General features: G+C 42.5%; 1 protein-coding gene across 1 annotated transcript in view; it reads left to right on the forward strand.

The window, feature by feature from the left end:
* Positions 1 to 15,819: 15,819 nt before the first annotated feature.
* LOC147883123 (tubby-like F-box protein 6) overlaps positions 15,820 to 16,005 on the forward strand; it is a 30,137-nt gene continuing 29,951 nt past the window's right edge. The window contains exon 1 of the mRNA XM_087400139.1: positions 15,820 to 15,988. The gene's annotated coding sequence lies outside the window, so the exon portion shown is untranslated. The remainder of the gene's footprint in view (positions 15,989 to 16,005) is intronic.

The following is a 16,005-nucleotide window of genomic DNA, read 5'->3' on the forward strand; positions in this document are numbered from 1 at the left end:
CAGGTGAGTGGAGCTCCTTCAATATCATTCGGTATTTATAATTGAGCAAAATTACATGATTTTTTCATAAACTTTCTTGTAGAGATTATCTTATCACAAATTGTCTTGATTGATAAGGCTAAGATGGATAATGTTTGTCTTGAAATTGCACACACACATGTGCACACACATACACACACACACACACACACACACACACACACACACACACACACATAGATATTGATTAAAATTGGGAAAGTGGTGGAGTTTGGAATGTTCAACATTGGAAACATTGTTATGGTCATTGATCGTGATAACAGAAGAAGAATTGGAGTCATCAACCATCATGAGAATCATAAGGCAAGATTTGAAATAACAGAGGTGCAATGTGTAGTTGGACAAGTGTTCCCCACTTGATTGGGTAATGGGTTTACAGTTTCTTTGTTCCTCCATAAAAGAGGAATAATAGCTTGCATGATCCCCTCTCATGATCTCTTCATGGACTTTGATTCATTCATGTTTTATAATTTCTAAGCAGTTGCATTCTATTACACAGGGTACTTCCGTATAGAAGAGATTAGATGTTAAAAGGTCGACGGACCCAAGCAACCCTGAGAACAAGATGCCTCCTGTCTATACATTTGGAGACATAGAAATGTAGATCCACTCTGCGCTATTGTTACCAGTATAACTGATTCTATCTAATGTTGACTCAGCATACATCTAAGGAAAGTGAGGCTTGGAACATATTTAAAGGTCAGTATGAGATGCAAAATCAAACCAAGATTCAAACCTAGAGAATCAACTTGTAGCAATAGAGTTCTCAAAGGAGATTATGTGGATTAAGAATCTGTGTTATCAAATGGTAGTAGTAGGCATAGTAAGGATCAACAATTAGGAGTTAGCCAAGAGATGTGTCTGAGTTCTTTCCCAAAAATATGATGCACTAGTTACAACACAACACACACAAGTACACAAGTGAGAACCACTTTTGAAGAGTTTAGTTCCTTGCTTCTAGAGGAGGAGATGCAATTGAGGACCCGCAATGGTGGAAGCAATGCAACATTCTTAGCCACCACCAAAAGAAAGGGTAGTTACAATAAGAAGGATGTGAAGGAGAGGACATTCAAAGGTACATGCCACTATTGCAAGAAGAGCGATCACATGGTCAAGGCCTGTAGAAAGAAGCAACGGGATGAGAAGAATGGTACTATGACGTCTTCTTCAAAAGGCAAAGGTGCAAAAGCACACATTGTTTCACATATGTATGCAGAGTATGAATTAGTGTGCATGAGCGCTCAATACTGCAGTGGTAGGACTAATAACACACATAAGTGAGGTTGCTGGTTTGATCACATCAGTGCAACAACCTTTACTACTGTGATGAACTTTTCAAGAGTGTTTTCAGCAAGCACAGCATTCCACTAAAGAAAAATATTCAAATATAAATAAATATCTTATAAATTCTCTCTCTCTCAAAATTAATCTCCTCTGAAAATTAAGGCATGTGATCTCCCATCAACTTATTCACGATTGCTGGGTAACTTGCCAACATGATAGGATCTAGAGACTTGCAGAGATTTCAAAGATAATGATCGGAGGCTATTGCCATGACATCCAAACCATGTATCACAGGGCTTTACATTCAAGTTCCAACCTTATTTGTAGCTAGGTCACCCAACATAAAAATATAGGCTTCATTTGACATCTTTTCATCTTGTGATTTAAAATTTTATAGAGGAACAAAGAAACTATAAATTCATTACCCAATCAAGTGGGGAACACTTGTCCAACTACACATTGCACCTAAGTCATTTCAAATCTTGCCTTATGATTCTCATGATGCTTGATGACACCAATTCTTCTTTTGTTATCACGATTAGTGACCATACAAATGTTTCCAATGTTGAACATTCCAAACTCCACCACTTTCCCAATTTTAATCAATATGTGTGTGTGTGTGTGTGTGTGCAATTTCAAGACAAACATTATCCATCTTAGCCTTATCGATCAAGACAATTTGTGATAAGGTAATCCCTACAAAGAAAGTTTATGAAAAAATCATGTAATTTTGCTCAATTATAAATACCGAATGATATTGAAGGAGCTCCACTCACCTGTATCCATCCACAACAAGGACAAGTTAGAATACAAATCCTTACTTGTGGGACTATAGGCTTCAAAGCACAGCTGCACTTGTTATCGATGTCACAACATCATAAGCCATTTATAATGGTAAATCATATTGACCTTGGATGGTGGTGCATTGTGTGGCACCTCAACATTTGAGTCACAAGTATCCAGATGCTCCATGTATATTCTATAGGTAGTATACTCTCTCTAAACTGCCAATTTTCAAAAATCCCTATGTAAGGGGTCATAAGAGACTTCACATCATATTTTAAGGAGCAACCTCTTCCAAGTGAATTGGCTAACTTGCCAATATATTGAAAAGAAAATTATGCTAATCACAATATGGGATTATATTCTTACATGGAAATCCTAGTTGTCTTTCCTAACATGCCTCTTTTGCTAGGGTAATTGTTCCCTTAACTTTATATACAACAAAGTCAACAAGACAAAGACTTGTCCAAGTTATTCGTACATCATGTCACACACATATACCATCTGAAATTAAAACCATGATAGTACAAGTTTCCTCTATCTATGGTGTTCCATAGTCTATCCTTTAATTGTGTTCATCTTTGTCTGATAATATGTGGTAGGTTGTGTGCCCACTCTTTTTTGATCACGTAGTCTGTTAGGTTGCATTCTAATACGAGCGCATGATTTGACTGTAGAGATCATCCCTCTATTACCAAGTATCCTCTGTAGATAGAAGAGCTACATATATCCATAAGGTGTTAGAAAAAATGAGCCCTGTGCTTTTTAGTCATGAAAAATGTGAACGCTAATGGATCTTCTCATTTTGATTTTGTTTTGGCTCCCAAGCAAACAGAAGACATAGAGTGGAATATAGAACATCATATCAGACCATATATTCCCGTTCATCTATTGCAGTTTCTTAGTGCGACGATCAGCACATATGTAGCTTACCTTTGTCCTAGTAGCAGATGGTTGACCACCTTACTACATTCGACACCACTTTTCATCCATGTACAACCCACTAGACTGATAGCCATCACATAAACCCACGTGTAGTGAGTGATTCCAGTGGGAGAATAATTGTTTGTGAACCTTGAAAGTAGTCATTTGTAAGATACTAGTGGCTTGCAGGATGATCGATAGCCGAACTTAGTCTTTCACGCCTTTTGTAGGCTTCGCTCCTGTGCAATACTAGCCTATGAAGTGAAGTTACTAGCAGTAACCTTTGTCTATAACTATCATTCCGTTAATATGTCATGTGAGAGTGTGAGCTACCTCAATTAGCAAAGAGCTATGCATACACAAGGTATATCAAAAGCTACGTAGAAGATATCTCTTGACCTTAAAATCTTACCAAAATATTTCTGGTGCTAAGCAACAACTATTAGCTTGCCTCAAGCATGATAACAGGTAGTCGCTCCTTGTTTTGTGTGCAACAACACCCCACGATCACATGCAGTTCTCCATATCGTTAGTCTGCCAAGGCTTGTATATTCACCCGTGATGTAATAGTGTATGCTAAAAAATCCGTCGCTTAGTTCAATATCTCACCAAAGCAGTAGCTGCCACTATACTGACCAAATATGGGAGGTAGCAATGGTGAGGGAGGCTTATATGTAGTGTGCCAGTAGCTAAGCCAATCACGTAAGGGAGACAATAGTAGCGATGGAGGTTGCACCATACACGGGAGGCAGCAAATGGCGAGGGAGGTTGCGCAAGCCAGGGATGTAGCTCAAAGTGAAAGCTAGAGGCGCACAAGCCTTATGAGAAGCTACAAAGCTACGGAAGCCATTTTATAGCAAGAATAGGAGCTCAACCGATGCAGTCGGTTCATCATCCATGACCTTTCATTCTTTCATGAAAACTTTCATGTAAGTCACGTTATTTTTGGGCTTTGCAATTTCAAGACTTTGTGATTTTTGGGATTCCCATAAAACCTTTATAATGGCATATGATCCCATAGGCTCCTACCAAGATTTAACAATTCTAAACAAGTATACTGTAATCCCATAGGCTCTGATAGCATTGGTAAGTCCAGGATTAATATTTCAAGATTTTAGATCCCATATCAGATGTATATCAAGAGGAAAAAACATTGAGGTCTAGCAAAGATAAGATAATATAAGCTTGCCAACCCATATCCTGTATACACCGGCATAAGAGTGTGTGTGTGTGTGTGTGTGTGTAGAAGAATTACCCACCAAAAAAAAAAAGTGTGTGTGTGTAGAGACCTCTCTCTCTCTCTCTCTCTCTCTCTCTCGTGCCACCTCATCTGGGACTGCTGCCTCTGCCTTACGCAATTTGCATGCTTTGCCCGTGCACTACCATGTGGCTCTCTAGAGCTCCTCCTCTCTCCCCGAACCTCCTTCCTCTCCCCCAAACCTCCTCTCGTCTTGCCAAGCCTCCCTCAAACCTCTAGTCCATAATCCATTGCCGAGCCTCTGGCGAACCTCCATTCTTGCCCGTATGGGATTAGCGTCCACATTAGTTGTGCAAGATGAGAGACCTGTGAGGGCATTGAGACCAAGGAACTGAATGTGTTGGTATCATCCTTGAGCATTGGATGCTCGCTACCATCTCCTTTGTCTTCTTTGAAAAGTCATTCTTAGATGCTTCCAAGGCGGTGAATTGTCCATGCTTTTCTACCTTTAGTGTGCATCTTTACTTATCGTCCCACCATATCTAAGTACAACTCATAAATACTCGATAAGGTGGTCCAAAATTCAAGTCCTTGTTACTGAGTGGTCCAACTTCATAAACATGTATCTGTAAACATAGATGAATCATATAGCATCTATGTACCTCTCTTCTCAACCATAGAGAAATATGGTGTAAGAGGGAGGATCTTTCCTCTATGGATGTACCACAAGGTGCAAGTATATATAGGTTATAAGTAAAAAATCTATAATCATCCATGGCCTAGTAAACCTGCATTCCATTGTGGAAAAACCATCGTTATCCAAGCCACGATAACATTTGCTTATACATACAATATATATGGTGGTCCTTTGGACCCATATTCCCATGCGATAGCTATGGTGGTCCAAACAATGCCTTAGGTTATCCATAATCCAAAGGGGAGTTGCAATGAGGGGAGGGAATTAGAAAGATGGCGTGTTGCAAAGGCGCACAATGCACAAGGTTAGGGAGGGGGGAATGGGATAGGGTGCCACCACTATACAATGCACAAGGAGAGAAGGGGGAGGGGGGAGGGGGGGGCAGGTGGGTTTGAGAGGGAAAGGGGGGCATCCAAGGGGAAGAGAAAGGGAAGGGGAGGGAAATGTCATGATCTGTGACGAATTCCTTTCTCTATTTCTAGACTTATGGATGGTTTGATGAATGGACACTTGTGGAAGGGTATGCCCTTTCGACGGGACACTTCCTATGAGGCACAACCCTTTAGGAGACATTATATTGAAGAGACACTTCTATTGTAATGTACCCTCTCATCAAGGGTCACACCCTTCACAAGGGGTACACAACTCTTCATGCACATACACTTTGGAGTACACACCTTTTCATGTAAGACTCCACTCTCTATATAAGAAAGGCCCAATTGTATGGATGACACACTACAGATACTACAGACACTCAAGCAATACAATTATTCCTTGTTCTCTGCTATTTTAGTCTCCTTTCTGTTCCTTAGCACATTTCTAAATATAGTAAATCTAGGATTTCTTACAGTTATCAGAGCTAATTTCGCTCCTGCCTGTAGGAAATGCCCCCCACCTTCTAGCGCCTATCGGATACATCTTTTTCTGCTAGAAGGATATCCATGTACATTCTGCATGGAAGAGATAGAGAGAATGAGCGTAAAAATTTTTAGCGCCAACCCTGCCTAAAGTCATCAATGGCCTCTCCATCTCCCACACATCACGAGTTGATGTGAATGGACATGACAAAAATCGTGTCTTTTCATGTGCTTGGGCTGTCCCAAAACCAAGGGACGCACCGTTTCCACCATCGGACACACGTTTTGATGAAGAGTCTTGACTCCTCACCCAAGGGACACACCCCATCGTGGCAAAAAGGACACACCTATTCATGTGGGGACACCCCTTTTACAAACAGGGACACACCCCTTCATGAAAAGGTGCACCTATTCCAAGGGTCACACCCCTTCGAATAGGCACACCTTTTGGCACCAAGCACTTATAAAAAGGGTACCTAGAGGGGTTAAAAAGGAAAAACTAGCCCCAAAACTTAGGTCTACCCTAGATACCCAAGGGTTAAATAAACCCACCCTTTAATTTTTTGGGCAACCACCCAACCTAAGGTAGCACAAACGAAAAGACAAAAGGGACGATCCGATTTCCATGCCCGTACAGTTTTTTTCGTCAAACAGGTTGGCCTCCTTGCGCAGCCCCTGCCCTTGCCATTTCGTTGCCCTGCCCCCTCGCCATATGCAGCCCCTGCCCTTGCTAGGTTTTCGGCCTTGTTCCCTGCCAGTCTGCAGTACCAGATCAGCACCAGTCCCTGCAAAGCTTGCAGCCTGGTTTTGCCAGCCTCCATCGTGATCCAACCTGCAACCTTTGACGCCTTTTATCGCAATCTAGCCTGTAGCCTGTTTTGCCATTGACAGCTTGCCCTCCCCCCTTTTGTTTCGCCAATCTTTATTGTGATCCAGCATTGGACATCTGCAGCCTGTTTCGTCATAGACAGCCTGCCCCCCCCTTTGTTGCGCTACATTATCTGCCAGATCAGCAGCAGTTCAGCCCTCCTCTCGTGATGAAGATAGCCTGTTAAAAGCACCCTGTTCCTGTTTTCCAATCCAGACCAGCCAGGCCCCGATCTGCTCCTCTCAACCCACTGCAACATGGACCTCCGGACAGAAATCTACAGGCCTTTTCTACGCAACAAATTGGCAGATTAAATCAATGCCAGGTGGATTCTTTCCATTCTACTTCTAAGGATTCTCTTGTCATTATCAAATTACAGCAAATGAAAGACCCTTCCTTAAAGCATGGAAACCCTTGGTAATTCACCCGGCATTTCAAGGACACCTTAGGCATCATCTACCACATAATATCGTGTTCAGATTGCACAACCAACCCATTTCGGAGCTTTGGCATCCTGGGTCTTCTGTGTCACGTGCCCTCCTAGTGATTTGGACCACATCCTATACCTTCTGCGTGAGACCTCAGTTACATTACTTCCTCAGCACAGTCCAGGTTGTGTTCCACGAGACACGAAGATACCCAGAACCGGATATTCCTCACGAGTTTGCTGTCCATCTTTGGAGAGAATTTTACCCCTCAGCTTCAGCATCTCCAGGGTACTCTCCACCTCCTTCAGCTCCCAAATATCCTCCTTTACAGGTTGTACCTTCCCCAAGATAGTATTTACACTCTAAAGGCACTCCTTCTCTTGGATATCCTCCACTTCTGACAGCAGCTCCTTATCCCTTCTCAGATCCGTGGACTTTGCAACCTACTCCTGTACTCTCACGAGTAGTAACACCCATTTCGGCATCACTAGTGTTACCTCTGACAGGACCTCCGTTACCAAATTTCCACGGGTGGTTCCATCATGCCTCGCCTGCCCCCTCCAACATGAGCAACCTCAGGGAGCAGCCCAAATATTCTTCCAGGAATGGTACAAACTAGAGCGTAGGTTCGTGCTTTTCTCACGGGGACCTCAGATATATCGCAACGCTCGCGTGCAGCCTCTCCAGAGATCAAAGACTCAAGTCCAAAAAAGACCCCTGAAGTCAACATACAAGGCGAAACAATACTGCAACTTCAAATTTCCCAGCTTCAGGATAGCATCTCCGACTTGGTCCAGAAAGTCCAACAACTCCAAGATTCTCATAGTACCACACATACAGAGGATGACGTGATGCAACCAGACGACTATGCGGATTCATTCCCACCTGAGGTAGAAAACACTGAACTACATGCCCTCTACCATTTACTTCGCTTCCAAAACTAAAAGACTTGACATCAAACTTCCGGAAGCCTACACTGGTCAACGCAATCGCCGAGCAGTTGACTAATGGCTCGCAAAAATGCGCATGTATTTTGATACTGTTGACCTCACTGAAGGCAAAAAGATCACCTTGGCAGCCTCCCTCCTCAAGGATACAGCTTTTCTATGGTGTGGCAAAGATGCTTAAAGGATGGCCAAAGTGTGTTAACATGGGAACGTTTTGAACACGTGCTTCGTAAGCAGTTCATACTTGCCAATGCAGACTTCCAAGCACGATCAAAACTCCGAAAGTTGGAGCAAACAGGCTCCCTATCTTTCTACATCTCTCAATTCACCACATTGATGTTGGAGATTGATGGTTCAACTGAGGATGATCGCCTTCATGCTTTCATCTCAGGCCTAAATCCCTCGTTATGCATTGATATCCTTAAAGTAACATCACCACCACGGCTGGCGCTATTGCTTATGCAGAAGCGCATTACAGATTTCCAAAACACAGGGAAGCAGAGTGCTAATCGCACACAGAACTCTACTATGGCCAAAGGTGCTCGCCCTCAAGATAACACCAGGTTTCAAAAAAAGTCCAATAATCAAGGTCAGCGACAGTCTCAAGATCCCCAGAAGTCTTAGAAATCGTATGCTGGATTCCAATAGAAGCACTCCTTCAAGGATCGCGCCTCTTCTTCTTCACAAAGTCATCACTGACATCCCCAACATAAAGGTGAGGCCACTGACAAGAAGAACAAATCCAGCACAAAAGGACTTTGTACCATCTATACAGGCAACCATAGATGGTTCAATTGTCCCAAGCGACCAAAGCAAAATTCCAATGTGGAACCTAGCACTTCCCAAATAGAAGATGCTACCCCAGCACCAGACAAGAAAGGCAAATACCATCCACCTGAGCCTTGCCAGCAACCCCGAACCTTCCTTGGCCACTCAAGTACTTTGTGTTCAAGGATCGATTCGTGGAACAATGGTCACTATCCTCATCGACAGTGGCTGCTCTCATAACTTCCTAGCTAGTTCTATGGTCGACAAACTTCGATTGACCACTAGTCCTAGTCTCATGGACTATCAGATTGAACTCGCAAATGGAACTACCTTCTTGTGCAACACCAAGATCAAAAACTTGTCTTTTCGCATCCAACATTATACGGACAAGTTTAACTTCGACATCATGCCTCTTTCTCGGTATGATGTCATACTTGGACAACAGTGGCTCTACGACTACGATCCATCAATCAATTTTCGCAGCCATACTATCCAGTTTGTCCACTAGGGAAAACTTATTGAGCTAATTGGTTCTAGGGACCCTCCTTCAACCCCAGTTGCCTCTGCCCTACAAGTAAAGAAGTGGGTTCGTAAACGTCAAGTAAAGACTTCACTTCTGTTGGTTACGGTAGTAGAGGAGACATCAACAAAGGATCCTCCTGAATACCTCAACCAACCTTTTTTCCAGCCCTACCTAGATATTTTTCCACAGGAATTGCCAATGCAGTTACCACCTCAACGACCAGTGGATCACCCAATCGAACTTATTCCCGGCAGTAATCCACCGTCGAAACCTCCTTATCGGGTTTCTTACACTCAAAATGAAGAAATCCAAAGACAGGTGACCGAATTACTCGACAAAGGTCACATTCGGCCTAGTCGCAGCTCTTTCGGATCTCTTGTACTACTTGTGGAAAAAAAGAATAAGTCAATGCGCCTCTGCATCGACTACCGAGCCCTCAACAAGCTCACTATAAAAAACAAGTATCCATTGCCTCGCATCGATGACCTCTTCGATCAACTTCTACACACAACACAATTCTCAAAGATTGATCTTCGTTCAGGTTATCATCAAATTCGCATACGAGAAGGCGATGAGTACAAGACAACTTTTCGAACAATGGACACTATGAATGTTTGGTCATGCCTTTTGGGTTAAACAATGCCCCGGCCACATTCATGATACTCATGAACGACATCTTCAGGCCTTTCCTCGATAAGTTCGTCATCGTTTACCTCGATGACATCCTCGTTTTCAGCAGATCCCTACATGAGCACAAACAACATCTTCACCAAGTCTTTGAAGTTCTCCGTGCAAATTCTCTCTACATCAACATTGAGAAGAGTGAGTTCTTCAAGACCCAACTCGAATATTTGGGACATGTTATTTCCGCTCAAGGCATCTCTGTGGATCCCAAGAAGGTCGAGGTAATCCAAAACTGGCCTACTCCTGAGAATGTTCATGATGTCCGCTCTTTTCTCAGATTGGCAAACTTCTACCATACAAAGGTCTATCAGTTTTCCGAAATCGCAGCTCCTATGTCCGAATTATTGAAAAGCATAGCAGTTTTTCAGTGGCTTCCCGAAACAGAGTATAGTTTCCAACAACTCAAGCAAGCACTCACTACCACACCAGTTATGGCTATTGTTGACCCAAACCTTCCATTTGAGGTCATGACCGATGCTTCCAACATCGCTACAGGAGCAGTCTTGATGTAAGAAGGCAGAGTTATTGCTTTTGACAGCCATAAACATTCTGATATCCAAACCCGATACCCGGTTTATGATAAGGACTTTCTTGCCGTTGTACATGCTTATCGCTCTTGGAAACATTATCTCATGGGAGCCGACTCTGTGGTCAAGACAGACCATCACTCTCTAAAGTATATCTTTACTCAGCCAGTCATGAACGCTCGACAAGCACGCTGGGTTGAGTTTCTAGCCAACTTTCACATGGCCATTGAGTACATTCCAGGACTACACAATGTAGTTGCAAATGCTCTCAGCAGGTTAACTCTAGCATCAGCTATGGTAATCTCTACATTATTAGTGGATGTTCCGAATTCATTCAAAGGGAAGTATTTCAATGATAAAGACTTCGGCACAGCAGTACAAGTTCTTTCAAAAGATCAACCTTCGACTTCAGAACAGAAGATTTTCTCATCCTATTCTTATACGAACGACCTTCTGTATTATCAAGATCGCGTCTGTGTACCACATGACAAGGATGTTCGACGTCTTTTGTTAAAAAAGCATCATGTAGTTCCTTATGTTGCCCATCCAGGCATCAACAAGACTTATAGGTTACTCAGTGCAACATACTACTGGCCTGAGATGAAAAGCGACGTCATCAAAATGGTTACATCATGCTTATCTTGTCAATAAATGAAAGCAAGCCGACGACTTCCAACAAGACTTCTTCAGCCTCTTCCAGTTTCAACTGAAAGGTGGGAAAGTATTTCCATGGATTTAATTACAACACTATCACGATCCTCCAAAGGTAACACTCAGATTATGGTAATTGTTAATTGATTGTCCAAAATGGCACACTTTGTTGCTTGCAAAAGCAGTGCACAGGCTCCGGACATCGCCAAACTCGTCATACAACACATCTTCTAACACCATGGATTGCCCAAGAATATCATATCCGACAGAGATCCTAAGTTTACCAGTCACTTTTGGATTTCACTGTTCGAATCTTTGGGTACAACTCTACTGTTCAGTTCAGCCTACCACCCAAAATCAGATGGCCAGACTGAAAGAGTCAACCAAGTTCTGGAAGAAATGCTTCGACATTATATTCAGTCACGCCTAGCAGCTTGGGAAGAGTATCTACCACTCCTTGAGTTTGCTTATAATAACTCTTTCCATAGTGCCATCAGCATGACTCCATTTCAAGCAGCTTATGGACACACTCCGATTGTACCAACGAATTTTGTACTTCAACATCGAGTGGCCCTAGCTGATCAACTGGTTCAAGAAATGCAAGACATTTTACTCCAAGTCAGGGATCATATGCGAAAAGTGCAAGAGCGGTATCAACGGTCTGCCAACAAACATAGACGTCACCTAGAATTTAACACTGGTGACATGGTGCTATTATTTGTAGCCCCACATTGCTATAAGACGGTTAAGTCTGTGTTTCCTAAGTTGCGACCAAGATACTATGGACCTTTCTGGATCATCAAGAAAAATTTATCTTTAAGTTACAAATTGGAATTACCACCATCATGGGGTAAAATCCATCCGACATTTCATATTTCTTGGCTAAAGACGTACATTCCAGGTGATGAAGCAGTTCCTCCTGCAGGTGATTATGTCCCAGAAATCGAAGACGATTATGTTCTCCTTATTCGTGAGCGTATTCTGGACCATTGACAGCGAGAGACTCGACATCGAGTTATCACAGAATTCCTTGTTCTTTGGTGAGATCTGGACGACTCCGACGCTACTTGGCAATCTGATGAAGACTTACAGCAGTACCCTGACATTTTACAGTAGTATTTTCAGAAAATAACCGTGATATTTTCTACATCAGTTCATTATCTCCACCAGGGTCTTATTTTGAGTGGGAGGGGATGTCACGATCTGTGACGAATTCCTTTCTCTATTTCTAGACTTATGGATGGTTTGATGAATGGACACTTGTGGAAGGATATGCCCTTTCGACGGGACACTTCCTATGAGGCACAACCCTTCACAAGAGACATTCTATTGAAGAGACACTTCTATTGTAATGTACCCTCTCATCAAGTGTCACACCCTTCACAAGGGGTACACACCTCTTCATGCACATACACTTTGGAGTACACACCTTTTCATGTGTGACTCTTCACTCTCTATATAAAAGAGGCCCAATTGTATGGATGACACACTACAGATACTACAGACACTCAAGCAATATAATTATTCCTTGTTCTCTGCTATTTCAGTCTCCTTTCTGTTCCTTAGCACATTTCTAAATATAGTAAATCTAGGATTTATTACAGGAAACAAGAGGAAAGGAGAGGGAAAGTGTGAGGCAAGAGGGGAAGAAGCGAAATGAGAAGGGAGGGAGGTGGGAAATAAAGAGGGGACGTGGGGCGGAGAATAAGAATACCTTTAGGAGAGTGGATGTGGTAGAAACAAGTGGGGGTAGCGGTGTTAGAGGGAGGGGAGGTGGAGGTGGCAAAAAGACATGGAAGGAGGAGGAGATGGAACAACAAAATTGGTCTAGGAAAAGTGGTTGGGGATGGTTGAGGAGAAGTGGATGTGGAAAGAGCATGAGAAGTGGTGAAGATGTGAAAGAGGGGACGCGCACTGTGGGAGAGAGAAGGAGGGTGCAAAAAGCTAATGGGGAGGGATTGAGGATTAGGGGGATGGTTCTATAGAATTTTGGGGATAGTATCACAAATCCCCTTCAAGGGGTGTTCAAAATGATACTCCCACATAAACAAGGAGAGTCAAAAATGTACAAATGTCCTACATCATAAGAAAAGTAACTGCAATAGCCCCATAAAATCATGAGGTCAATCCAATTACGAGATGAGAATTGGGAGCTTTATGCCAAAGCTAGCTCAAATGTCCACCTCTCATGGAAGTTACACGCCGTTTCAAGTGTCCAATGCTGTAAGGCCCTCATTTGAGGAGAATCCATGATGGTCACTATCGTAAGGCCTCATTTGAGGAGAAGTCATGCTAGGCAATGGATATTGGGAGGGTCCCCAATTTAGACACTAGAGGGTGCCACACTAGATAGTAGTCGTTCCTCGCCTTGAGATGAATCTGATCTTTAGTGTTGACAGTCCTCCATCCAACATCTATCCAAATCACCATCTAAGCTCTCTCTTCAGAGCGCATGTGTGAACAGCAATAGCCATTAGGTGTATCAACAATTTTGGCATATCATAATTTTCTTGTTCTTTCTAGCTATTATCTTTTGCTATGTCCTATTTTCTTTCATGGTATCAAAGCACAAGTGCTTTGAGTAAGAACATAAGTGCAAGTTCAACCAGCTTTTTGTGGTAGAAAACATTTGGAGTGATTGCTCGCAACAATCTAGTGGCTCTAGTGCAAACCCTGTGAAGTCGTTCACCTAATTTCCACAAACGCAACATTGATGCAACCAACTTCACACTCTGGAAGTTCATCATCATTGCCATATTGGATTCATACAAGCTCTTGGATATAATTCTAGGATTGTATCCAAAACTAAATTGCAACAAAGGACCCAAGCAACCCTAGGAACAAGATGCCTCCTGTCTACACGTTAGTCCACCCCTTGATAGTTTGAATACACAAATAGGTCTAAAACAAGGAAGGATTTCAACTCTTAGTAGAATGGCCCTGCTCTCTCTCTCTCTCTCTCTCTCTCTCATCTCCCTTTGTGCTTTGTAAGTGAATATTTTGTTTTCCTAGCCTTCCCTCATTCTATTACTATGTTCGTGCTTAAGAAGACAACGATTGTCTCATGCTTGAAAAGTTATAATCAACCTTCACCGATATTGTAATATCCATGTGGTTGAAGGTGATGGATGTTTCTAGTGATGCTGGTGTAATAATTTTGTAAGCAAGTATGGCCCCAGACTTTCTATAGCATTCTTCCTCTGGGCTTTTAGGAAAGTGTATCTAGAATTTGTCCACTTGAATGTGAGTTATGCACAAGTCAAGAATTAGTATCATATATTCCTTGTATAATAGTGGTTTGTGGGAAGGGTTCTTAATAGCTCTTTTTAATCAACTTTGATAGAATACTAACTTTTCAAGAGGCATAATAAAAGCACTCATGATGGGTGCTCATAATGGGCATGCAATGCCTCAATGTTAGATGTGGTGGCTTCAACCGCTTAAAGCTTTTTTGATGATCATCAAAGTACAAAGCGAATCCTTTTTGTTCTAGCATCTTGTAGTGTTGCATACTTTCTCAAAGAAAAAGAAGCGTAGGGGAGAAGTTGGCACATCATGAAAGTGAACCATTGACATAGTTGCGATAAAGTAAACATAGAAGATGATATTGCATATCTATGTTGCATTTAGGTGAGTGACTTCCACAAAATTGTATTTTGTATTTGTTATTAAAACAAAAGTTTTTGAGAATCACAACTTACATTATCAAAATGGTAATGCGACCATTATAACCTTATTTGGTACTAGCATTACAACCACCATGCATTTCATATTGTAAAAAGTGTTCTTAAAGTAGTAACTTGCAGGGAAAAATACTAAAGAATAGTTTCGAAAAATTTGGGATTAGATGGTGTGTAAGCGATGAGTTCAAGAGAGCAATCACATTCTGCTTGGTGAGCTTATTAATTACTCTGTGATTTGATAAAAATATTAAGAGTGGTCATGGTGACGAAGTGAGTCTCTCTTTCTGTCTAAATTTTTTGTGTAGGTGACACTCTCTCTCTTTCTTTCTCATAAGGAAAAGCTGCATGGAAAAAGTAGATGGGCTTCAATTATTAAGGAAAATATGTAGTTTATGGATAAAAAGGCCATAAAAGGTATCAGTCAACCTATGATGTAGTGTTTAGATAAGGGCTAAAATGGCATGACCCCATATGCGAGAGAGTGTATTTATAGAAGAGGATTTATTAACATAAAATTTGGTGGGACTTAAAAGGTTAGATAACGACCAGTGACACGTGGACGGTGGGATAGATCGGGAATAGTTTGTATAATTACGCTGCGGGGATTTTGGACGGTTACGATGGGCCCAGGGGAGATCGGGCGGCTACCAAAAATGCTACAAGGAAAGGGGATACGGACGGCGGGGATCGAAGCGGAGGGAGATCGGGCGGCGGAGGAGCTTGGGGGGAGGGGAACGGCGGGGATGGAAGGGGGGGGGATCGGACGGTGAGAGGGATGGACGGTGGAGATTGGGGAGGTGGAAGATCGAAGGGAGGAGGAAAAAAAGGGGGGGGGGAAAGGTAACGAGAAAAGGCGGACATGAAAAAGGGGGGTAAAGTGGATTGGAGGGTTTTGAAGTCCGAGCAAAGGGACCCCTCATCTTTATGGTCTTCTTCTTCATCTTCATCGCCATAGCTTTAGCTTCATCTTCAGCTTCATCTTCATCGCCATAGCCAATCCTCGATCCCTCCGTCTTCCATTTCCATCCCCCGAGCAGCACCAGCAGCTTCTGCAGCACACATTTCTTCTCAGCAGCAGCAGTTGCTTTCAGTGTTCCGCATTTCCTCCCCCATCCCTTTCCATCGAGGTCAGCGCATTTTTTTC

This window comes from Dipteris shenzhenensis, chromosome 28 (assembly GCF_047967505.1).
Source record: "Dipteris shenzhenensis isolate YYH24624 ecotype China chromosome 28, Dip_SZ_1.0, whole genome shotgun sequence".
In the NCBI taxonomy this organism is placed as follows: Eukaryota; Viridiplantae; Streptophyta; class Polypodiopsida; order Gleicheniales; family Dipteridaceae; genus Dipteris; species Dipteris shenzhenensis.